We start from the raw sequence: 26,748 nt of genomic DNA on the forward strand, positions 1-26,748 counted from the left end.
GGATCGATCCGGTAATAGGTTTGATCTGAAAGTGCTTACCAGGTCCAGCACTCCGGCAGGAACGCGGCATTATGAACCGGTAAAAAAGTAGGGTTCCTACCGGTTCATTGCCTGGTTGCTGTGCAGCGTGACCGGCTTAATTGGTTCGAACAACCCGGTTCATGTTCACATTGATGGAGGAGGCAGTGCTTGGAGCAGCATAGAGAAAAGTAGCGCTGTACAATATTATATATATATATATATATATATAAAAAACATAATATTTAATAATAGAAGCACACAAAGACACAAAAATGATAAAAAGCATAAGGCACTTTTGACATTTTACTGCATAAATACATAAGCTGAAAGGATTCGTTCCTATATATACCACCAAGGGAAGTCCACATAAACAAGTCTCAAAAGGAAAGTCTCTCTCAATTTAGATGGTATGGATATATTTATCATAATTTGATGCCCAATTGGGGATTTAATCCAGTTTGGAATGCATAGCAGCAGTATCCTCCATAATGGTTGTGTGGCGAGTGACAATATTCCTCTAGGATGGTGGTGGCTACAAAGTGTGAATCTGGATGGAGGGTGGTCTAGATACAATAAGGTGCAATATGGTAAGTTAATGTCCAGGTACTCAGTCTAACGTGTTTCGCTGTAACCAGGTTGGTCCTTGGTTATTATTGAATATTATGTTTTTCTTTAAATTATATAATATTGTACAGTGCTACTGTACTTTCTTTAGTTTTTTCTTGTTTGAGGGATTCTCTTGCGACACATCCCCCTCTGTGCCCAATATTGTTGCCTATGCAATTGTTCTTTCTTTTACAGTGCTTGGAACAGCATTAGCTCCAAGTACTGCCTCCTCCCCTGTCCCCCCCCTCCCCCCGAAGGCATTCCACCGCTCTGCCCTGCCCCTGCATGAAGTCAGCAAACCGTCAATATTGCCAGGATGCTGAAGGGGCCAGAGCGAGAAAAATGCAGGGTCACTTTGGAACTGAACCATTTCCAAGACCAGGTACGACCTTGCATTTTGCGATCTGAAAGCGGTGTTAGTGTTCACAATAGATGGAAAGCCCGTCTTCTCATTTCTACAGACAAGCCCTATGCTCAAAAAACTCCTTGTATCTATTCTGACTGTAAAGTCATATATATGTGTGTACATTCCAAAAGCACTCACAATATATTAATTGTTGGATATCAGTGCCTTTCCAGGTACCTCTAGCTCCTGGAAATATATGTTGCAGTTGGCAGCACTAAAAGAGAATAAATAAAGCACATGCTCAGCGGTGTAACTATAGGGGGCGCCAGGGGCTGCGGTGCTATAATTACACCCCCCCCCCCAATACCCGCAGACTTACCTATCTTGCTGGTCCCGGCGGCTCAGTTCTTCTGCTAAGGACCACCACAAAATGCCCGCCCCCATATAGTACACAGTTCTCTGAAACTGTCTGCTGTATGGGGGCGGCCATTTTGTGGTGGTCCTCAGCAGAAGAAGAACGGAGCCGCCGGGACCAGCGCAATAGGTAAGGCTGCAAGGGATTGGGGGGGGGGAGTTGCATGGGCGGCGGGGTGGCGGGGGATTGGGGGTGCTTGGCGGGGGGGAGCGCCCCCCCTAACGGCGGGGGGGGGGCACCCAAAACTTAGTTACGCCACTGCACATGCTCCTATTAATATATTGACGTTTCGAAGCAATATTGCCTCCTCATCAGGATAAAAAAACAATTACAAACATATATTTCAGATAACCACTTTACACACCTGTCTAACCAAGAAGGCTATTACTGCGGATGCCCATTATTGAGGTCATTTAGCCCTACAACTCCATTACATCTAGGTAAATAATCTGGTTAAAAACATGAAACACCACATTAAAAAAAAACACATGAAAAAAATAAACATAAACAATAAAAACTAGCAACACTCACGATTATTATACGATTAATATAAATTTTGTGGCTAATTAGCACTCATAGAAAAAATTGCAGTCATCAAATGGATAGAGGAGCAGCCTACATAAAACAATACCTGGAAGTGATTCCATAGATAACTGTGACGTTAGTACCTTTTGGATGCTAATTGCATCTTATAACACAGCTTTAGATAATTAGACAAATTAAAAGGGTTTAAATACTGGCTTTAAATACTGGAATTTTTGGGCAAAACCTGAAACGATGCTTCTTGTGCTGCCTCAACCTCCCCAAGTTGGACTGTACCCTCAAGTCCCAAAAAACAGTTTGACAAAGAAAAGGAAAACAAGTGAGGAAGATGGCACTAGATTTGTAGAATCATAGTTTGGTTAGATACTAATCCTAAATGTGTTGTCCTGTTTTATTGGTGTGCTCCTTGTTATGCTTGATTGTTAGTCTCACGAAGAATATAGAAGACAAAAAACAGAACAGTTATTTTCTGTTTTGAAGTGGTTTGATAAATGGTGGATCTCAAGTCCTTTGAGGATATTCCTTATGTGTTCTCGTTTTCAATGGCCAATATAGAATAAACCACATTTACACTCAGCTAGACTACATTAGAAGAGTGGTATGTTATGAAGTTGTTTATTTTGAACTTGATGTTATTGATCGTAATCTCTGTGTATTTTGACGTTGTGTCTTTGATGTTTTTGCATGCAATACATAGACCACAATTCTTTTTTGCATATGTCTTGTGATCCACAGACTAAAGAAGGTATCCACCAAAAATGCATTCTTAATGTCATCTTCACTCCCTGCATGTTTCTGGAACATTGGCCCTTATTCTGAACTGAGCGGTACGGCCCGCGTGCGGCCGTACCGCCGATGTTTTCACTCTGCACATGCGCAGAGGTCAATCTGCGCATGTGCAGGCGAAATCGCCGCACATAAAGTTTCTACGCCGCAAAGGGGGCGTATAGGGGCGTGAGGGGCTTCATACCCTCATTTCCCTATGCATACGCCCCGCGTTTCATGGGCGTTCCCATGCAAACGCGGGGCGTATGCATGGTAATGAGGCTATGACGCCAGTGATGGGGGCGGAAAGCTGACATCGCCGGATGTCAGTTCTCCGCCCCCATACAAGCTTTCACACGGAAAGCTGGTGGGGAGCTGGTGGGGCGTGCGGCCCTGCCTTCGATGGTCGCAGACCATCGAATGCAGGGGGCAGCTCCCACCATGGTGGAGGCGTACGCCCCACCATTTTCATGCGGATCGCCAGCCGTCCGTGTACGGACGGCCGTGGCGATCCGTATTGTGGGCGGGGATTGGTTTGTGCGGCCGGAGCACCGTATGCGGCTCCGGCCGCACAGATCTGAATAAGGGCCATTGTTTGGACTCCAGGGGTGACATTTAATAGGATTAAATATTTCGACTTTTGTGATTTTTTGTAAAAAAATGTCCGAATTCGTACGTTTTTCTAAAATCACCAACTTAATAGGATGCAAATTACGATATATATAGTATTTTTCCACGGTCAATTCGCACATGATTACTTGTCGTTTTCAATTCCCATCCAGATGTTTTCCCTTAAAAAGTATACAAATCACTGATTTAATATGATGCGAATTCAGAATTGGCCTCTGAATTTTTACTAAAAATCGCCACCTGAACAGACTAGGTTGTGATGGGCAATTTTGAAACAGACCAACAGGGATAAAAATGGAAATGGTTAATTTTTACACAGGTGTCCCCTACTATAATCAGAAACACCCCTACATATACCCCAATTTCATTAAGGGCACCTGTGAGGGTTTGAGCAATGGAGTTTTTGCAATCAGGAGTTGTGCTCTGTGTTTGTGATATTGCGCATTTGGAGGAGCTGCGCAGGAGGAGGGAGCATGTTGCGCACCAGATCCAGGTCACCAGACAACTTTGTGCTTCACGTAGGTACCGTTTGAGGGTGTACCTGGACTCCCTCTCAGATCAAGAGGTGGTGTGGATGTTTAGACTGAACCGCACAAACCTCTTAAACTTATATGAGCAGTTGAGAAATGATTTGGAGCATTTTGGGGCTGACAACTATGCGGTGTCTGGGCTGCAAAAATTAACATGTTCCTTCTACTTCTTTGCCACAGGCTCCAGTCTGTAAGCTCATCGTCATTGGGGGCTTCACAAACCACTTTCTCTAACCATTTTACTCAGGTGTTATATGCCTTGAAGAAGCTGTGGTGCACATACAGATGGAGCAGGTCCCATCTTTGGCTGGCGCTCGCCAGATCCCTTGCACTGGTGAGCGCCAGCAATAGAGACTGGGACGCTCGTGCGTCTCACATGCATGTGCATCCCAGTTTCCTGTCAGCAGGGGTACGGGAACCCTGTCAGTCTCCGCTTCAGGGAGATGGACAGGGTTGGGGGGGGGTGCGGCAAGGCGGCGGGGACCCGGGGCGACCATCGGCGAGGACCCAGGGGAGCCCCGTTGTAAAGGGACGCCCACGCACCTCGTGCGCGCGCGTCCCCTCCGGCGGCTTGCGGGGGTTTGGCGGCTGGCAAATCTTCCGCCATCCCCTGCAAAGCTGGGACCCGCTCCATCTGTATCACATTCATACGTTCTGAGACCGAGTGGCAGGACCTGAAGGTGGCATTCTATTGGCTCTCAGCATTCACTAATGTGCTGGAGGCCATAGACTGCACCTACCTGTACATTGGGATTCGGGCACCACACTTGAGGTGGTACGTCTTCGTCAATAGAAGTGGGTGTCACTCCCTCAACATGCAGGTGGTGTGTGAAGCTAACCTCAAAATTTTCAGTGTGGTTACAGGCTACCCTGGGAACTGCCAAGATGCCTATATCCTGCGTCACTCAGCCCTATGGGAATGTTCCAGCAGTGCACCATGACCGAGGGCTGACTACTTGGTTAGTACATTTTCACTTTATATTGATGTGTTTGCCTCTATCTATAGTGTAAACTGCAATTGTTTAACATGTAAAAACTGGCAAAAACACCAGCATACTGGTGTGCTTATGTAGTGAGTAATGCTTAAAATCATGTACATGTGAGTTATATTTCAAATAGCATGTTGCTAAGGGCAACCAATGTAAATGGTCACCTTTTCAGCTAGCACATTACAGCAGATATAAAACATTATGGTTTGCCTCTAGCAACATTCCATGTGAAACTGTATGTAAATTATCTACTCTTTATGCCCTACAAATGTGTTAGTGTAAATGTGTAATTAATCATTATTTGTGTAGGAAGATGTGCCTAAAGGCCCCCATACACTAGGGCGACTTGTCCTTAGGACTTCCTAAGCTTCCCCGGCTGCTCCCCAGGGGAGCTTGATTAGATTGGCACTTGATGTGCCATTTTTTACATGTGATAAATCGTCTCGATTTATCACATGTAAAAAACCTGGGGAGCAGGGGGGGGGGGCTGCTGGTGGGAGCAGGGGGGCTGGGGACGCTGCGGGGGACACAGACGCTGCGGGGGACACAGGCGACATAGAGCCGGGCAGAGGGAGCCGGGAGCTGTCAGTGCTAGAAAAAAAAGCCTACTGTGTACAATGACTGGGCAGCCTGTGATTGGCTGAGCGCTCTCTCAGCCAATTGCTGACTGGCTGAGAGAGCTCTCAGCCAATCACAGGCCGCCCATTCATTGTATAGGCTTTTTTTTTTTATTCAGTGCTGACAGCTCCCGGCTCCCCCCGCCCGGCTCTATGCCGCCTGTGTCCCTCGCAGCGTCCCCAGCCCCCTCTGCTCCCTCCACCGCCGCACCGCCCCACTAGGTCCCAAGTCGGGTGGTCGGACGTGCAGCAGGTCCGACCACCCGACGCAGATCCGATGCGCACGGGACCGCGCTTCGGATCTGAGGGGACATCAAAACTAGCCGATTTTGGTCCGATTTAGGCCAGATCCGACTGATCTGGCCTAAATCTGACCAAAATCGGCTAGTGTATGGGGGCCTTAAGTTTTACAAACAACAGTGTGATGTGTTACCATGTAATGTACCAATATACATGGTACATTACACTCTAACACTACAGTTATGTTTTGCAGGTGACTCGGGATATGGGTGTCTACCTTGGCTTATGACACCTCTGCGTTATCCACAAGGCCCTTCACAGCACCGCTACATCGATACACACATTGCCACCCACAATGTTGTGGAACTCACCTTTTGGGGTGCTGAAAATTCATTTTAGGTGTTTGGACCAATCATCTTTTCCACCCAGCCAGAGTAGTGATGATTGTTCAGGCTTGCTGCATGCTGCATAACATTGCCCTGGGCCAAGGCAATTATACTGAGGAAGGCATTGTAGCAGTCATCTACACCAGCTAGGGTAGTTAGGAGTATGCGGAGGGGGGATGTGATTCATAATGAGCAGATATGGCAGAATTTCTCAGGTATTTGGATGTATAAAATTTAAATATTAAAAGTGTTGATGTAAAAACACTATTCTAAACTGTTAATGTACATTAACCTTTAAAATGTAAATGTTTCTAATGTTTAAGGCAGTGGTTCCCAAACTGTGCACCGTGGCTCCCTGGGGTGCCTCGGGACACATGCAGGGGTGCCCTGGGTTGGTAGTCCAGGACCAACTCAAATTATTAATGGTTAATTATTTATAAGCAAAACCAGTGCTGGTGGCTGCCAATCATAAAATGTGTACAAATAGAAGCAATTCCTGCCCTTTTCCACATAACTGACCCTAAGAATCGCATATAAATCCAATCTAATTAAAATAAATTTGGCCTAGGGGTGCCGCGAAAAAAATTCTTATACTCTAGGGTGCCGTGATTAAAAAAAGATTGGGAACCCCTGGTTTAAGGGATTAAGGCCCACCCCCTAAGAAGTTCTGCCATACCTGCTGGGTGATCTGGAGAGGTGGAGCTGTAAACACATTGGACTACACTGTTTGCATACTTTGCATTAGGGACATTCGGAACCAGCATGCATCAACACATGTGTATATTGATCTGAAGTAATTGACTACATGCCTAAACATTAATTTTGTCTATCCATCAAACTTTGGAATCTAAAATAACATGGAAAACCATATTTTTCCCCTTTTTTCACTAAAAAATATTACTATACTAAAAAACCCTAGTGATGTTTCTTATTAGATAACGGTGTTAGAAATATGTTTTAAAATATTACTGTTTGCTACATTTACAAAAGTATATAATATATTTTACAATAACAGCAGTTGTGGAACTAAAACTTCTATTTTTAACATTATCTTTACATGAGGCAACATTGCTGTGATCTGTAGTGCTGCAGCAGTGGAACATATTCCACCACAGCATAACATGATTTTTATATGACAATGCATATTTGTTTGTGTAAATATGATAAGACTTACTCAGGTTGTAGTGGTGATGCCGGTCTATCTGTGTCAGCAATGTGTAGGCCGGGATGGATCGCTCTCTTCAATTTCTCCCCATAGGCAATATATGTAATTTTGACACTGGTTCTACCCCTCTCTGCAACTTGCCTGCTTCTTTTCTGTAGCCATATTGGTCTTGAGGAGTCATTTGATGTTGTTGAAGCGTTTCTTCACATTGTGGACTTTGCGCTTATGGTTGCTAACGGCATTAACAGCACCAGAAATCTCCTCCCCACTTGTGCAGCAGATTAGTGCACGCATTATCTTTGCCTAGAAGGTGATTAAAAAGAGGCACAATGGCTGTCACTAGGGCATAATTTTTTTCATAGCAAAAATGTACAGGGTACCCACTGAAAGTGTGTCCTATGGTAAAGTCACCCTCACCCTCTACCGCCTCCTCACCATCCTCTGCGGCCTCCTCCTCCTCATCCTGGGCAGCATCACCCTCCTCCTCCTGCCAGTCTACATCAGAGATGTCTGCCTCCTCAATCTGTGTGCCAAACAGCTCCTCCTGTGTGCTGCTGTAGCTGGTTGCATAAACAGCCTCCTCCTGCTCCTCCTGCCGGGCACTGCCCTCCCTGTCACTGCTGCTCTTTCTCTCATGCACTTTCCACTTCTCCTCTCCATCCTGCTTTCCTCACTACCTTTTAAAAGGTCAAAATGGTGCCTGGGGGCTGATGGCCTTGTGGGCTGATTTTGTGCAGCCAGGACACAGCAGAAGCCTTGGTGCCTCTTGGGGGTGTGGCTTGGCAGACATCGGGAGCAGACGGATTCTGCCAGAGCTCCTGCTTCTAGTGGCCTTTAAATCATTTTCAGACCCCTCACCCTGGGAAGGATGAAAAACAGCCCCACTAGTGACCCGGCTCCTGCTTCATTTACCACACCGGGAGGGGTAATCGCCGCGGAGCCGGGAGGGTATTCCTGTCCCTCTGCGGGTTGTGGCCTGCCTCCTACCCTAAGCCGGGACCTAAATTTAGAACTGAGGCCCCACTCTGGAGAGTTTGCGGCGTGGTGCGGCTCATCGCTGCTTGACAGCTCCCGAGGTCTGGGGAAGATGAGTAGCTCCTGCCTGCCGCCTGACAGAAGAAGCAGGCGTCCACCGCCTGGGGCTACAGGCGCCTCTGGCAGTCAGCCAGCTAGTGCTCCAGATGACCTGCAACAGTTTACATCCCCTGGTTTCCAGTCACCCCCCAGATTCCACACACTCTTATATCGGCTAGTGCCTGGATTGACATGTGAAGCAAAGGGGACAGGTGAGTAGTTTATTACATTACTGCACATCCCTACATATGTTTCACAAAGACTCTTCTCAAAGCCTAACAACAGCACTTAGAGGGAAAGTTACCCCACAGGGAACCACCATTTATTAAAGCCTGTTGCTAAGTTTGGGGATACAGTGATTCCTGATAACATTGGCACAGCGCCAATGTTATCAGTAAGCACTGTATCCCCAAACTAAGCGACATAGGCATCATGGTGTGCAGCCTTTTTCTTAATGGGTATTATGGTGTGCAGCATTTTGTGTAATCAGGGCCGGTGCAAGGCATCTAGGCGCCCTAGGCAAACCTACAGGATACCGCCCCCCCCCCAACAACTTCTCACATACACAATCATATAGGAGGGAAGGGGGCTATTGGATGAACAGTGGGCCTGATTCAGAGATGAGGGATCAGTGATAGTGATATGATATAGGAGGGAAGGGGGCTATTGGATGAACAGTGGGCCTGATTCAGAGATGAGGGATCAGTGATAGTGATATGATATAGGAGGGAAGGGGGCTATTGGATGAACAGTGGGCCTGATTCAGAGATGAGGGATCAGTGATAGTGATATGATATAGCCTATATCATATCACTATCACTGATCCCTCATCTCTGAATCAGGCCCACTGTTCATCCAAACTCTTGTGCACGTTTTCTTCTCTACATAGTGTCTGCTTCCTATGTCTATGGGGGGGGGAGGGGGGGTCACCTCCTATTCCTATAGGATGGTGCGTGGCAGTAATTTTTTTTTTAACAAGGTGTGTGTCGCTTCCTCCCTCCATGGGGGGGGGGGGGCATCTCCTATAATAGGAGATGACACCCCACCCCCCCCCCCCCTTATAGAGGGAGGAAGCGACACACACCTTGTTAAAAAAAAAATTACTGCCACGCACCATCCTATAGGAATAGGAGGTGACCCCCCCTCCCCCCCCCATAGACATAGGAAGCGCTGCGCTGCGCACCTTGTAAAATATTGATTGACTGCCAGGCTCTGCCACCGCGCCACCATCCAGGTGACTGGCAGTGGGCGGCAGATCAGACTGTGTGAGGGAACAGAGTAGCTGGGTAGGAGGGGGCGGGCGGCGGAGATTTGCTGCAGGCCTGCTGAGCCTGTGTCGGTCACGGGCGGCGCAGCACGGGCACGGACAGCGGGTGGGGGGAGCAGTGGATTCTTCACTGTCTGCGGCCAAGTTGCCAGCGGGGGCAGGGGCAGGAGCTGCCGCCGCCCGCCGCCGAAGTTTCCTGCTGGCTGCTGGTGCGTGCCGCGGCCTGATGACCGTCAGGGCGACAGCGACTGACTGACTACTGTCTGTCAGCGCTGGCGCCTGGCGGCACGCGGCAGCCATGTACACGGGCGGGGGGGACGGGGGTAGTGTAGTGTACTAGTGTCCAAATCATACTTACAACAAGCTCAGCTGAGCTGTGCAGTGTTTTTTCCGTCTGAGCCTCGCCTCGCCGCTGCCTTCTTGTTCCTCCCGGCTCTCTCCTCTGCGGTAGCGACGCGTCGACGTGCGTAGCAGCTTGCTGGCCAGGCCAGCTCACTACCGCCCTCCAGTGGCCGGCGCCCTAGGCAAATGCCTAACCTTGCCTAGTGGTGGCGCCGGCCCTGTGTGTAATGGGTATTACGGTGTGTTCCATAATGTGTCATGGGCAGTGTAATGCCAACTTTTTGTGATGCCATGCCTTGCTACACACCCTTTTCGCAAGGGTCTTGTCTGCTACTTGTGGGCCTCTGTGCTCAAAATGCCACGGCTGACCCATATAGGGTGTGTGATTCATATTCTAGGGGACTTAGGTGGTCCAATAGGTGGTGGTGTTCTATCCTTTGGTAAGGTAGTGTTAGAAATCACATTCCGATTGGTCAGAAAATTGCACATGTGCAGGTCATAAAATCGCACCAGATTGCACCATATCACATTTTCCAGCTGCTAATTCACATCCCTTTAAATAGTCAATTTTTTTTGAATTGGCAATTTGAGAAGATGCGATAAGGTGCGATTTCAGCACCTTACTAAAAATCGCAATCTATTAAATGTCACCCTATGTCATTATAAGTTACCGGGACTCTACAAGAGCTATTGTCTAACTGTGTTCCAGACATTACCATCTGATAGGCTTGCAGATTGTATGTAGACTATTTTAATTTGTTTACTGCAGTTTTTAACATTTCAAATAAAAGTCTTTTTAACGGCAAATCATTTTTTAAAACAGTATTACACATGATAAATTCTACTGGAGCATTTCATAGGTGAAGGAAAAGAACATACTGTAGGTGGTGTATTGCCTTATGGGTAAAACTACTCAGCGAAAACTTCCTCATACAGTATGTGAGGAATTGGGAGAGGTATTCTCAATACAAAAGGGGTACTCCAGTTTTCCCATCACTCTGTGGTTACTTGCACTATTTTACTTTTATACATATGCATAATACTCTCAGATTCCCCTATTCCCATTGCGGAAACTGAGAGTGTATTTCAACTGTGGTGTTTTACACTATCTTCAATTTTATTTTTATTGGAAAGTATTAAACACTGACTTTATACAAATTTACTTCACTATGAGATTTATTTTTGTTTTTCTCTGAGGAACATACGATTACGAAGCACCAAAAAGCAAAATGATTCCACATTATTTAACACTCCCAATTAAGCATGAAATCCAGACAATACAGGTTGAGTATCCCGTATCCAAAATGCTCGGGACCAGGAGAATTTTGGATAACGGATTATTCCGTATTTCGGAATATTTTAATATTTCAAGGATGTATTTTGAAGTATCTTGCATTTATGCTGTATAAACACATCAAGCACATGAAATACACACAAATATATTTTATTTGTTCAAAAAACAAGGTTTCAAAACATGAAACAAAATTTGTGTACTATTTCAGATATTGAATTTGAATGCCAAGCAATAATTTTCTTGTACATATATAGTGCCAGTTACAAATCATTCCCTCAGTAGTGCTGTTACAGATGTCCCCAGTGAGTTTTTAGCAAAAAAAAAATTTTTTTTTAACTTTCTGGAATGTATGGTTTTCGGAATAATTCGGATAACGGATATTCGGATACGGGATACTCAACCTGTATTACAAAGGCATTATATTATGCATGAAATCCAGACAATATTACAAAGGCATTATATAATGCTGTTTATTATCTCGATCCATAATTATGTGAAACATATGTAACAGCTTCTCCTAGCCAATTTTGCACCCCTCTTAAAGGGACAGATATATCAACATACATGCCAAATGCAATAAAAAAGCATATGCAATGCACCAAGCTGGAACAATCAATTAGATACATCAACTATATCTTAAGATATTATTGTTGAATGTTGAGGAATGTAGAGGTAATGTTGTTGCTATCATCAACTATCAACTTTGGTGATGTCAAATTAACATATATCTGGATGGTATAACTACAGATGGCCCATGGTTCAGTAAAGAAAACTTTGTAGCCCTCTGTGCTCATTTAATATCCTTTAGTGTTAATTTTCCAAAACGGTATATCCAGGTTGCTTCACATTGTAACCAATGTTGCCAGTCGATTGCCTCCCAGCATTGTTTCTGGGACATGATCAATAATCATATACCTGGTGTAGCTGTACTACGTAAACTGGTTACATAGTGATAGGCAAACAACTACTCACTGTGACCTATTGTAAAGGCTGTTTCTGTTGCTGAATGGTGCATTGCGTGTTCTCTCAGTCTTGCCATATGGACAAGTAATCATGCAGATGATGAATTTTGTAGTGCAAGTATGACAATGTTGCATGTAATAATTTTTACCGCAATGGAGGTGACTAAAACTGTTACCTTTAACCAGATTCCTGCAGGTCATAGAACCTAAATACCTAGAGCTCCCCTTCTTAGAAGTTAAAAAATTGGATTGTACATTTTGCTGGAGATGTAAGCCTGTGATATCTGTTTCCTCATAGTCTCTAATATTTTTGCCTCTGGTATAACAAGGCATGATTGACACATCCCGTAAGTTCAATTCCTCATCTGAGGATACAATAGGCCAGACTTTTTTAGCAGCCTGTCTGATATCATCACTCACTGTATTATAACGATTGACCCAGGGCATTATTTGTCTACTTTGTGTCTTGACTTTAGTTTTAAGCAAGGATTCCTTAGCAACATTACATCTTTTTCCTTGGCTTTTAACCAATGCGCTGCAACACTGCGTTGGGGTTGGATGTGGCCCAAGACTTCGCCAATGCATACATGTTTGAGGTAGAAAAAGATATTATAAGAGGTGGAGAATGTTGCATGTCACATTCTTTTTTTTATGCCAAGTATATAGAAGACTTAGGGGGGTATTCATTTCCACCAGCAAAAGTCCGAATTGTCGAGCATTTGTTTTTCTCATTTTGCTTGACATGAAAATTTAGCTCGACAAGTCAAGTTCTCCTCTATTGTTGATGACGACGTCTGTTTACAAGAAGCTCAAAGAGGAAAGTGTCAATTGTGTTAGAGAGAGGCTCCATTTGTGTAGTCAATGATATGGTCTACTATTGTAAAGCGCAACAGAATCTGCTGCGCTATATGAGAAACTGTAAATAAATAAATAAATATGAAAGTAGATACCTTGTTAAAAACGCAAATTCTCCTATAAAAATAATTTCCAATCAGCAGACTGTACAATGCTGGTATCTTCCTGAAGTCTCAGTACAGGAGTGAGAGCTCTGAGATAAACAGAGTGCATTGTGGGAGAAGTAAACCAAAAAATGGCAACAACAAACATTGAAACCTGGATAAGTGTGCCCCAGCATGGATACATGGGACCTAAACATAGGTGTTTGGTGAAACCAGAAGTAGACACAAATAGACATGTATACAGAAGACTTTCAATGGGCAAAATCCAGCACAGTGAACATGAAAGGTGAGCAGAAAAAAGTGAATAATTCTTATATGGAAAATGGAATATTTTAAACAAATGCATAATAATAATAATACAAGCTGAAAACTGATGCTGACAATGGAATAAAGCATACCATATAAACATGCAGCCAATGGAAAATTAAACAAAAGAGGAATATTTAGCAAAATATAACAAAGAGAGAAGTTAAGATAAGCACTACAAACATTAGGGAATCCTGCATATAGACTTAAAATTATTTTTGATCATGCAAAAAGAGAAACTCCCTTGTCACGGCAGAAAAAAATGTTGAGTTAAATTTGAAGGAAGAGTGTTTTCAAACAGTCGAGGTCAGGTGTACTCTTTGACATTGAATAGGCTGCAGGTATTATCTTGACAGATTTTTACCCCAAATAACTCAGCAATTCGAGAAATGTTCAACTCGACAGTCGAGGAAACCGAAAAACCAAACCAGGCGAGTTATGCTATGACAAGTCGAGAAAACTAGAAAATGAATAGGTGACCTTATAAAAAACAAACCTCTCGTCAAGAAAACAAAAAAGCTCGCCAAAAATAACGAGCTCAACAGACATTGAATACCCCCTTATTTTCATCTGGACTGGGAGTGATGAGCAGTTCAAGTCATTTATAAATTTGCAAACCTCTTTTTATCATCCTGTAAAATTCACTTACAGTATGGACAAACTATGGTTAATTTTTTTGAATGTCAAAGTATCACTACTTAATGGGGTGATCTTGATGGGTCTATATACTAAAAGCACCGATAGGGATTTCACTCTGTGCTGCTATTTCGACCAGCAGTTTCCACTCGCCTTTTCAATACTGCCTTTACCAACTCTGTTTTATTGGAAACGGCCACCGATTGTCGAATTCATGTCCGTTTTTTGACAATCTGCGACTGTTTTGATGATCCACGGACTTGATGACAGTGGGAACATTAAATTCTGACTGTCGAGAACTGTAGGTTCAGACAAAAAAGGCCTGGGATTCGAACTATTAGAACTTTCCGACAGTAGGAATCCCCAAATGAATACCCCTCCCCACCTAAAACACTTAAATATGGATTACTCTTTTCTCAATTCCTTTGAGGCTCGACAATTCAACATCAGAACGCTATGTTTGATAAATTCTTGGAAAGGAGATATGACTTTTAATAGGGAACCTATTAAAACCTATAAAAACTAAAGTCAAGACACAAAGTAGAATAAAGAATTGCTCTTGGTTAATCATTATAACACAGTGAGTAATAATATCAGCCAAATTTCTGGCCTCTTGTATCCTCAGATGAGGAATTGAACTTGCAGGATGTGGCAATGCCCTGAATCCTGACAGTTAACTATTTACCAACAGGCCCCACCCCATATATAAGATATGAGGTAACCTCAAGAATAAGGACATCCTGTAGAATGTCACAAATGAATAGATAGGGGAATGTCTTGCACAAACGCCATGTCATCCTGTGTTATGTAAAACATAAAGCACCTGAGACCTCTTTTAAATTATGTTAAGACCCTTTGCATTGATAGAAACAATGTTCTGTTCATCTGCACACATAAAGTGGTGGAAAAGCACATTTATGTGTGAAGTCCCTGAAGGTGGATAGTAGAAACTCCAATCCAACCAAGGGGGTAGGCAGCATCCTTGGAACATTGAGGTGTGTTTGTGTGTGGGGGGAGGGATGTAATGACCTATACAAGGGGAGGAGGGAGTCAGATGAGAAATTGAAGTGATTATGTGAAAGAAGACAATAGTTACAATAGAAGGCAATAAAAGAAAAGAACAATTTGAGAAGAGCCACAAAATTGTTATCTGAACATCATGAAGGTTAAGCCTTTCAATGACCAGGAAGCCATTATTTAGTAGGTAGGCACCTTGCAATAAATCTTTTTTTTACCTAGTGGCCGCCTAATGGTGCAATACAATGTAACAATATTAACGTAGAACAATCACATGTAGGTTAGCGAACTATAGAAATAGCATCAAATCAAGGAATGTTGCATATAGAGTTAGAGAGCAGTAGCTGACTGGAGACATCATGCAGTAGAAAATACATCACAATATCCAGAAGGGAAAGGATCAAACTTTGAAAATAGATGTCTACAAAACTAAAAAACAATAGAAGTAAGTTTCTAACACATCTAAAAGATCATCTAAAAGGAAATTATTGGCGTGCCCTAGGCCTAATACCACCCATGAGACTTATAAAATAATTCTTTAAAACATATAAAACCAATAAAGAAACTTCTTCATATGTCCATATGTCTGTATATGTTCAACAACAAGATATGAGATCCATATAATGATTTAGCTGTTTATTTGATAGAACCCAACGTGTTTCGTCAGATTGACTTCATAATGATAATTTATGGTACAGGTAATGAACAAGTTCATAAAATCTGCCAATTTTTAGTTGGTAGAATAAATGGATAGGGTCAATTCTTTATTTAAAAGATATTGGTCACATCAAAAAACGTCTTTGATATTAATGAGGAACCGGAACCAGTGTCACTGTAAATGTGGAAGGGGGGTCCACCCGGTCCTCTGACAGGAGGGCTCCAGCATCTGGCAAACTATAATGATCCTTTGCAGGCTTCCCGGGCAATCTAGGGTCTGTTGTGTTCATATGAACTGGTATGAACAAAAAATATATTGTACCTAAGTTCAGTACCCACCTGATTTGTTACTTAAGATTTATATACAATATTTTCCTAAACTAGTTGGGAAAGCAGGATGCATTTTTTACAATGGTCAGTTGGCTAAGCTCATTACCTGAGACAATATGCTTTACCTATGTCCTCAACCAGCATACATTGTTATTCTTGGACGTGACAATGTTTCAAAACTGTGATAAATTTGGATACATGTTATTATGAAAACCAACGGACTATAACACATTGTTACAGGCACAAAGACAACATCCTACTAAATTTAAAGAAAGTTTGCCTTCATCACAGTTTTTAAGGGTATTACAGATGAACTCCTCTCCAGAGATAGCTGAACAACAGATTGAGGAGATGAAGTAGCACTTTTGCATCACAGGGTACTCACCAACAATGATAGAGCGATGCTTTATTAAAGCCAAAACCTGTCATACCCAGCCTATGGATCAGAATATTAAGAAATGGGATACTCCCCATATGGTACGAGTGGGCAATTATGGCCATATAGCTTCTACTACCCAACAATATTTACCAGAAACATTGGCCACTTGACTTAAGTGATCCATCTCTTGGGTTAAATAGGACACTACCACTTATGAACTCTTATCATTGTGTACCAAATATACAACAGTTACTGATGAGACTAACCATGTACCCTCTAACACAAAAATCTGCATGGTTACAATTCACTGATATATAAAAAATATCAAAACATACAATGTATCATAAATTTAAAAAAATAATCATGTTGAAAGTATCTATAATGCAAAAAATGCTACACTGAGCGAGTAGAGATTCCTCATAGAAAACATTGTAAGCCTGCAGATTAATTTATCCTTCAAGGCGCTAGAGTATCAAGTCTATTGATCCACCTGGCTTCCCTGCATAAAAGACGAATTGATCTATCACCACCACGCATATTAGGGGGCTCATAATCAATGATGATATACTTAAGCATGGAAATTTTATGGCCCCTGGTGACAAAGTGACAGGCAGTGGGTTTGTCGCTATGTCCACTAGCTATAGATGCCGCATTGAGGATTTGTGCCCCACAATCCACATGTTTTATGTTGAGGAATGTCCTTTGTGCCTACTGTGAAGTTTGATACTATGCAGTGGTCCATTGTACGGTACAAGCTTGGTCGACAGCTAAAAATGCACCTATTTTTCAATGGCCCTGTTAGTCTGCTAATGTTAGGACTGAGGATACTCATTTACCATCATCACTCCAGAAATGACAAAGGAGTTCCAGATTTGAGCCTGTTTCCTCTAATCCATCGATTAGAACTTTTATTCCTATCTTGTAACAAAAGGTTAATCAATAAATCATTAACCCTTCTGTAGCCTCTGGTAAGAACCATTACAATCTTCCTACTCTGGGGATGCAGACTTTACGTGACTTGTCCAAGTATACAAATTTTATCATATGCCCCACCGATAAGGGTGGGGCTATCATTATACAAAACCTTAGCACTTATACCTGTGAATTAAAATGACACTTTGGGGATACTAATGTTTATAGGTTGTTAGAATCTGATCCTACTGGTATTTTTGGTAGACGATTGAAGGATAGATTACAAATGACTGTGGATGGGGGTGTGATTACTGATACCCTTATGTCAGCTTTAATTACTGCAGCACCCACTGTACCCATTATCTACACCCTACCAAAAATTCATAAGTCATTGATAATCCACCTGGTTGGCCGATCATATCAGCTAGAAATGGTCTTTTTCATAAATTATCCACCTACCTTGGTGCCATCTTACAGCCATGTATTATTAATCATCCTAGACATCTACTTGATACCACAGCGTTTCTTAACAAGTTAAGCGATATTATGCTTATTCCTGGTGGTACTTTACTGTGTAACATGGATATATCTAGCCTATATACGGGGATACCCAACCATGATGGTAAAGTGGTGGTATGCCGATTGATTGATGGGAATCCATTTTACACAGGCCCTGAGATCGATCTTGTGTTAGATCGGCTTGACATGGAACTAACGTGCAATTATTTTGCATTTGATGGTGCTTATTATCTGCAGGTGTCTGGGTGTGCAATGGGGTCGAATGTGGTCGAGGATGATATTATGCTGAACAACTGCTTGTTTTATGATAACACTTTGATGTACGCATGTTACATTGACAATTTGTTTGTAATGTAGAAGGGTGACCAACAGGCTATGGAAGCCTTTGTTGATAATCATAATGTGATGGGACATCCCATCCAATTTACATACAACATTGCCGCAAGCACAATTAATTATGTTCAGGTCAGTGTGGTTGGTGACAAGCTTTATACTTATATTGTAAGCATATGAACCGCAATACCACCTTATATGCGGCGAGTTTCCATCCTAAGAAGTTGAAGTATTTCCTTCCATACTCACAATTTTTGCGTGCCATCAGGGTATGTTCTGACCGTGATCAAGCTGTCACAGACATTGATAGAATGATTACTGATTTTCTGGAAAGGGGCTACAATTATAAACAGCTACAATCTGCTAAAGTGAGAGCTTTAAGCCGTACCCGCAAAGATACACTTCATCAGACCCTTAAAACTGTACGGGGTGATCGTATGCCATGGATTAATCATTATAATGTAGCAAGTGGTAAGATCCAGTCTATTACCAAACAGTTTTGGCCCATTATAGATAAAGATCCTGATCTTAAACTTCAGAATACCCGCATTATGCCATGTTACAGTTGTGGTAAAAGCATTCATGGCTGGGTGATGAAGACGAACATCACGGGTATGCGCCGGTCTGATTCTGTACAGAGTACGTTTCTGCAATTATGTACGGGTTGACTTCACTGTTTAAACTGCGCAGTGTGTCAGTCATTAACCATAGGCAGTAATTTCCCACACCCCCATATGGGTCAGCGTATTTCTATCACCTTTCGGGTAACTTGTAACTAACTTTATTATATCCAAGTACATGTCCCTGTGGGCTCTGTTATGTGGGTTCAACCGATCATACTTTGCAGGAGCAGATTGTGGGGTACAAATCCTCAATGCGGGCAAATATAGCTAGAGGACATAGCAAACAACCCATAGTCCGTCACTTTGTCACCAGGGGCCATAACCTTTTCATGCTTAAGTATATCACCATCTTTGATCAAGAGCCTCCTAATATGCATGGTGGTGATAGATCAGTCTGGATTCCCTGAGATACAAGATGATTAACCATATCCTCCCAAAAAATGAGAGGAGGCAACAGAGATAAATCATTACTACAACGAGAAACTTGGGGGATTCACAAGCTTAATACAGTACATCCAGCAGGACTTAATGAAGCATGTAGCTTCCATTGTTTTCTGTAATCCCCACAGTTTGGCTGTTCTCCACCCATGTCAACAGTAGCTTCAGTGTCTAAATTATGTATTCGTTTTGACTTGTTCTTTAATCTACAGGATACTGTATATCATGTATGCTGTACTTTATACATTTAGCCCGCTGAACTTGTTTGGTTATGTTCATGACACTGTGCACTCACCGTATGTTTATATGTTTTTCTTGTATATTACAGGGTTGCCTACAACTCCTGTGATGGCCGTGACACACCGAAGGGTGTGCACCGCCGGAGGATGATGTCATCAGATCCGGCCCAACAGGGGAAAGCAAGCACCCTGACACATAATGTGGTGAAGGGTTTATAGGTAAGACTTTGTTATTACATTTTGAGCTTGACAAAGGTCTAATAAAAGACTGAAACATTGCTACACTTCATTGTGTGACTCCTTCTTTTGAAAAAGTGCAGCTGGCTCCTCTGCATCTACACTGTGTGGGAACACACATTGGAAGGCACCTGGGGTACTACCTTTATACTTTGTTTAAAGTGCCGACTCTAAATTGGATATATATTGAACGCAATTATTTAATGGTAAGTTTTACCTCCAGTTATAGGGGTGTGCGATAGGGTCCTCAGTGGCCCCATCGTTCGCCAATGCGTTTATGTATATCATTGACAAGTCATTGTTTATTGAAAGTCCATTGGTGAAGGATGCTGTCATCTTGTATCTCAGATACATAGATTACATTTTGGTCACTTGGAGGGGTGGTGTGGAGGGGTTGGAAAATCTTATTGTTATGCATAACAACACTGACTCCCCGGTCAAATTTACTTTTAACATTGACTACATACAGGTACAATACCTTGATGTCAATATTAAATTAGTCTGTTGCAAGATTGTAACATCTTTACACACGAAAACCACACATAGGAATAACATTTTGCTTGTCAGTAGCCACATTCCCCTTCCCCTGAAAAAAGGACTCCCCTTTTCACAGATTTTAAGGGTCTTGCGCATCTCAAGCGACCCGGCCGACCTTGAGTCTTCACTTAACAAAATGGTCGACAAGTTTTTGGCCAGAGGGTATGGACATCAAGCACTCATGAAATCTAAAAAGTCGGTATTATCCATGAGTCGTGAACAAGCGCTTAACCCCATAAGATCTGACAGTACGAGTAATAGACTAATTTGGGTTAATTCTTTCCACAACAAAAGTTCACAGATTAACCATATTACCCGCAAGTACTGGCCATTACTCACCACAGACCCCCAATTACCGTCATTGCACAACAAATCGATCATGTGTGCATATACTAGGGGCAAAAACATGAAAGATCACCTTGTCAAAAATGATATCAGATTTCCTCCACTTAAGCCACCTACTTTTTTAGGGACCCCCAAAATGGGTTGCTATCATTGCAGTGGTTGAACCACATGCAGCTATATGGTACAAGGAGACATGTTTTACCATCCTTTTTCTAAAAAAAATATTTAAGATTAGGCACAGAGTGAGCTGCAGTACGAAATTTGTGATATATATGATCAGCTGTCCCTGTGGGTGCCAATATATTGGCAAAACGGATCGTGACTTCAAAGAAAGGGCTACAGCACACCGCTCCAATATAAAAATTAGTCTGGCTTTGGGCCACAGTGAATTCCCTGTAGCCAGACATCCTCTCACTTCGTTATGCTACAGGATCATTGATTATGTCCCCCCCTGCTCCGGGGTGGTGACCTGTCAAGGATTCTTAGGCGGGCGGAGTGTAGATGGATTTTTTGCATAGATACTTTATCTCCCTGAGGTCTAAATGAAAACTTGGGACTGTCACAGTTTTTATAAACTCACTGCGCGCATCATGTTTGTATGTTTTACTGCTGCATTTCTATCTGTGATATACAGTGTAGTTCACTGTCTTTGGGTATATGTCTCTGACTGGAGGCAGCTGCGGACAGTGACAATTGGGACTGATGTCCCCATGCAAGCTAGTACGCTTTCTCTTGTTATGATTATGATCTGTGCTGTTATGTTACAGGTTGCAAAGTGTAATCTGATGCTGAAGTTTATTTGTTTTGATGTATGTATTATATGTATTACTGTGTACATTTTGTTATTTGTTCGTTGCAACATTTTAACTGGTTGGTGATTGTTTTTTTTGCAGATCACGTGACCGCCTCCATGTGCCCCTGCGCTGTGTCCGGGTTGGATGACGTCATTACTCTGCACCTCCGGGTGCCACGCCGGGCTACGCGAACGGGTCCTGGTTATATAGGTATGTTCATTTTTGTGTTACTGTTTCACAAGCACCTTGATAAAAGGACAACCGAGTCCCGAAACGTTGGTATACTTACCTGCTTCCATGTTATTTGTTTGAGTGCCACTGCCCCCAAGTCTGCATATATTTTGGGCAGTCTCAGCTGGCTGCTCTGACCTGAGAGCACCACATTCATCATTATTCCCTAGATTGGGATCTTTTTACACGCAGGCTATTTTGGGGTGCCGTCTCAGGTGTGTATATATATACATATGTATATATATATATATATATATATATATATAATATTTATATAAGATGGAGGTGCGGCACTCGGTCACATATAAAGCTGAAAACTGGTGACTCTGCGACAACATTTCAGTTTATTAACTTTTATCAAGTCTGTGTCACAGACGTGATAAAAGTTAATAAACTGAAACGTTGTCGCTGAGTCACCAGTTTCCAGCTTTATATGTGACCGAGTGCCGCACCTCCATCGTATATACAGTATCTATACCATTGTGAGGGCACGGTCCAAGGTTTTCTGCAATTGTTTGGAGTGCCAGACCTATAGAGAATATATATTATATATTTATATATATCATGCTGAAACCTAATCTATTTGTCTATATTTCAAGGCTCTTTTTCTTTTACATACTTTCTACTAATAAATGTTGAATGAATAATTATTTGATGAAATTTATCTATTTATATTATTATTCAATTATATAGATTCTTCACCATTTTCAGAAATTAAGATAATGACACAATGAAAAGTAACATTACAGTTATTAGATGCCATCTGGCAAAAACAGCAGCTTGCTTTATTAACCATTCAAAAGCATCAATGTAACTTAAATCAGCTAAATGTTGAAAATGTGTTATCAAGTGTTATTCCATCTATTTTTCCTTTTTGGCGAAATGAATGCAGTACTGTATATGCAACATTTAAGCTGAAAGAAAGTTATTTACAGTAAATGTACTAAAAATGCTATGTCCTTTATATGGGGCTCTGTGGGAAATTTACTAAGGTGAATACGCCTATTTTAGGCGTATTCGTGGGCAGTCTCATGCAAATACAACGCCTACACATATTTTCGGCATTTACTATGCCGAAAATACAATAATTTGTATTCATGGCACATTCGTATTTACGAATGTATACGCTATCGACAGAATACGAGTAGGAATTACCATTTATTTAAATGGTGATTCCCGATTTACTAAGCGGCCATATGTAAAATACCATAAAATAAGCCTGGAAAATACAAGTTTATTTTCCAGGCGTATTTGGCTTTTGCCTGCACAGTAAACTATCCACGTCGGCGTGGAGTTGATTTTATAAAGTGTGATGAGCGCAGCGAGCCCCGCGAGGGGACAGGGGTGACTGTGTAACCACTTGTACAGAGGTGACTGTGTAACCATGGCAACAACATAAACAATGCACTACTACAGAGGTGACTGTGTAACCATGACAACAACATAAACAATGCACTGTGCACTTGTACAGAGGTGACTGTGTAACCATGGCAACAACACAAACAATGCATTACTGCAGAGGTGACTGTGTAACCATGGCAACAAAATAAACAATGCACTACTACAAAGGTGACTGTGTAACCATGGCAACAACATAAACAATGCACTAATACAGAGGTAACTGTAAAACCATGGCAACAACATAAACAATGCACTGTGCACTTGTACAGAGGTGACTGTGTAACCATAGCAACAACATAAACAATGCACTACTACAGAGGTGACTGTATGACCATGGCAACAACATAAACAATGCACTACTGCAGAGGTGACTGTGTAACCATGGCAACAACATAAACAATGCACTGTCTACTTGTACAGAGGTGACTGTGTAACCATGGCAACAACATAAACAATTATCTACTACAGAGGTGACTGTGTAACCATGGCAACAACATAAACAATGCACTACTACAGAGTTGACTGTGTAACCATGGCAACAACATAAACAATGCACTACTACAGAGTTGACTGTGTAACCATGTCAACAAAATAAACAATGCCCTTCTACAGAGTTGACTGTGTAACCATGGCAACAACATAAACAATGCACTACTACAGATGTGACTGTGTAACCTTGGCAACAACATAAACAATGCACTTCTACAGAGCTGACTGTGTAACCATGGCAACAAAATAAACAATGCACTAATACAGTGCTGACTGTGTAACCATGGCAACAACATAAACAATGCACTGTGCACTTTTACAGAGGTGACTGTGTAACCATCGCAACAACATAAACAATGCACTACTACAGAGTTGACTGTGTAACCATGGCAACAACATAAACAATGCACTACTACAGAGTTGACTGTGTAACCATGTCAACAAAATAAACAATGCCCTTCTACAGAGTTGACGGTGTAACCATGGCAACAACATAAACAATGCACTACTACAGATGTGACTGTGTAACCATGGCAACAACATAAACAATGCACTTCAACAGAGCTGACTGTGTAACCATGGCAACATCATAAACAATGCACTGTGCACTTTTACAGAGGTGACTGTGTAACCATGCCAACAACATAAACAATGCACTACTACAGAGTTGACTGTGTAACCATGGCAACAACATAAACAATGCAGTACTACAGAGGTAGAAGAAAGGGTGGAGTGGTACGCTATCAATAGCAGCTGGCACTGGGTTGTCAGGCCCAAAAACAAATAGAAGATAAAAATTGGGGTGTGCCAGCGCTAGCTGTGTCTAATCATATAAACAAGACGGTACTCATAGAATGATTATTTATTCATTAATTAATAATGACACAATATAAAACATATCATAAAAACATATAATAAAAATAATAAAAAATTGAGCAATATAGTCGATAACTCTGGGATGTAAGGAAATGGGTTTAGGACTCCATCAAGATAATTTGTTGAGGAAATATATTGATATATTACCATCCAATTGATCTCCTGGATGAAGGTATGTCCAGATAATGGTGAACTCAAAAAGTCCCATTTGCCCTATGATCTCAATGGCTCAAGTCTCCCTATTCGGAGTGTGTTCTCCTTTAATACTGTAGCTGGATTAGGAATAAAGCAGGTATCCCAATTATGCAAAGGTCCAGATGCACAGGAGTTTTTATCGTCAGTGGTGGGGTGGACTGGTCACCGCACGAGGGGGTGATAGGTACAATTTACTCTGCAAGAGAGAGGTATATTGGACCCTCAGATTTAATTCCCTTTACCCCGATGTAATGAACGAAACAATCGAACTTAATAATGTTTTATAATCATGGATATGTATCATGTTATTGGTGAACTAATACTATACTCTTTTCCTGTCATGTAAAGTTTTTGATGCAGAGTGATGCCTATGAAATGTTTTGCAATATTACTGTTGTATCCATTTATCTCCTATATCAGTGGTTCCCAACCTTTTTTCTCTCCCGTACCCCTTGATTAGGCTTTTTATTTATAAGTACCCCTCCTCTTAATTTGAAATTTCCACAGTACTTATGAGTGGAAGTGAGCAGTATGCATGTCCTAATATTAAGGAGTAGCCGTGGACTAGTATATGGTCAGGAATCAGGTCCGTCTTTGTCTGGCCGCTGGCTGTGTATTGTCTCCAGAGTTCCCGCTAACGCCTGTAGCATTAATGCTTCTTCCACCAATGTCAGTGCGGGGCAGAGGTTCACAGGTAGCTCTCAGTGAATTGCTGGTTGGGAAAAAGCATGAGGAGACGCTGATGACGCTGCAGACGGCACTGGAAATGACACAACGTGGCTTGTTTCCATGTCAATGGTAGACTTCTTTTACCATTGGGAGACTTTTTCTTCTTCCGCCATTACCAATATTATTTCCAAGTACCCCCAAATGGTCTGCAGAGTACCCCCAGGGGTACTAGTACCCCAGGTTGGGAACCACTGTCCTAAATAATAAAATTATCAATGTATATTTGAAGTATATGACTTTAGATAATATGTTATTATCTTGATACTAAATGAATCATTACCTAGAATAATGTCTGTTGTTCTCCTCTAAATAATGTATACTCTGTCATCTATAGGATTATAAAATTGTGTATCCTGAATATTATATATATGAAATTGCTGTAGATGAATATATGCCTTATGCTGGCCTATTTTATCCCTATGGGATTATCTATTGAGTGGTGCTTGACATCGTCACAGGAGACGCCAGCCCGGTTGTCTAGCTACACTGGGAGCGTGCCCCACGTGCAATATGCGTCAGCATGGTGAACGCACGTCCCAGTGTGGTGGATGCCGAGTCGCCCCCCCCCTTCATTGCCAGACGGCGCCCGTCACACGTGACCTCTATGTCAATGGGCAGCCATAACCTGGCATCGGGATAGACGCGGCGCGGGGCGCTTGTGGGGATCCTGCTGCATCCACTGCCTATACCGGCAATCGGCGGTGGGCGGACGGGTCCCCCCAGTGCCCTAAACCGCACTGGGGCCATCACTATATTTATTATCTAGTGAATTTCTATTTAACTACCTGTTGCCTAAAATCATGCCTCACAATACACTTCCGGGTCATGTGACCTTAAATTCCGAAGGCTAACATTTTATTCTATCTTCTCTTTTGTTTAAGTATGTTAATTTCTGACAGCCCAAACTGCCTCCTGGACTGTCAGAATATATATATATATATATATATATATATATATATATATATATATATATATATATATATATATATATATATATCAATTCTGTTACAAGACGGTTCTCTTTCTTTTTAACCATTTATTTATGTTTGACATGTGCACCATGCTACAGGTGCACTAATTGAGCAATTAAACCACTGCTATATAAACTGGGTTCTAACTCCCCAGTCCACACTTGCTCCGGGGAAACATGTTGAGCTGCTGAAATTCTGTTTATGGACATCCACCAAACCCATCCAGCGTGACCAGTCCACCCTCCCACGGACGATAATAACTCCTGTGCATCTGGACCTTTGCAAAATTGGGATATCTGCTTTATTCCTAATCCAGCTATTAAAGGAGAACACACGCCGAATAGGGAGACTTGAGCCATTGAGATCATAGGGCAAATGGGACTTTTTGAGGTCACCATTATCT

Source organism: Crinia signifera, chromosome 7 (genome assembly GCF_055691185.1).
Source record: "Crinia signifera chromosome 7, ASM5569118v1, whole genome shotgun sequence".
NCBI classification, from domain to species: Eukaryota; Metazoa; Chordata; class Amphibia; order Anura; family Myobatrachidae; genus Crinia; species Crinia signifera.